This window comes from Bactrocera tryoni, unplaced genomic scaffold (assembly GCF_016617805.1).
Source record: "Bactrocera tryoni isolate S06 unplaced genomic scaffold, CSIRO_BtryS06_freeze2 scaffold_564, whole genome shotgun sequence".
Classification (NCBI taxonomy): Eukaryota; Metazoa; Arthropoda; class Insecta; order Diptera; family Tephritidae; genus Bactrocera; species Bactrocera tryoni.
Window position 1 is genome coordinate 8,441 of NW_024396246.1, and position 1,214 is coordinate 9,654.

Here is a 1,214-nt window from a genome sequence, read left to right on the forward strand (position 1 = left end):
CCGACTAACACTAACTACAGCTGATCTCCGACTTTGAAGTTTTTTATTATACAATCTTCATCGGTGAGAAAAAATCTTCGATTAATTACTAAAAAAATATATTTGGGCAGCTCATATTAAAATTTGAGACTAATCGGTTTAGCCATTTTTGAGTAATGTTGGTCAACAACTTTCAAAACACCATTTTGAGAAAACCGGGTGTACAGTTTGGCATTCCAACCACTTCCACCCACTCTCAAAGACGTATTCCCATAGAGAGTAATGATTGAGAGTTATAATGTTGTTTAGGTAGCTTGATCTTCCTGGATTTATACAAAGTACAATTTCAATGTGGAGCTGTAGCTATTTTTAATTCACTTAATTAATTTTAAGATAAGGATTTTAAGTGCATCAATATTTGCCATAATTCTGTTCGACATAGAGAGGATGTATGTGTGACGATACATGCTTCAGTATTTTGAACTCTATTACAACTTTGAAGTGTTTTGCTGCTCAGAACCGAAAATTTACAAATTAAATGTTACATGACAATCGCCACTTTCATTAGCATTTAAGTATCAGAATCAATTAAAACGGCTTGATCTTGCCCACCTCAATGACAGCTGCATAACTGTAAACACGTACTTTGAAAAGTTGGGCAGCCATGTAATGTGCCTACACGTGTAGGTATGGCTTCGTGTTGCTAATTCGACGTGTTGCACAAAGTTACATTCTGACGTGAGCGTTATATGACTTGGAGCTATCCTCCGTGTCTGCAGCATAAATTGGCTTCTTACAATAACAAAAACAACTTAGGTGGTCTTTTATGAATGAACGATTGTCGAATGAGCTGGAAGCCGAACATTTCTGGAACTTTTGCAGTTTTAGTTTCAACTACATTAATGGCTTTTAAATTTTAGGCACTAAGAATTTAAGTGGGGCCGACATTATTGTGCTCAGATGCAATTGCGGTTGTTGCGAGGCAATTAAATCCTATTTGTTTATTTGGCTATTCTTGCGTTAAAATTTTGTTACGGAAAATGAAGCTGCCTAAAAGAGTCATTGAAACACGTTTAAATAAAATTAATTAAAAAGAGGAAGGTTAAGCTACTACTGGAGGGTACTAAATCGATAACCTTCAGAGCTGGAATGTTTTTTTCCATCCGGACAACATGATCTAGACAGCGCAGTCTCTTGATTCCCTGAAAAATGTCAATGTCGCTCATCGCCTACGT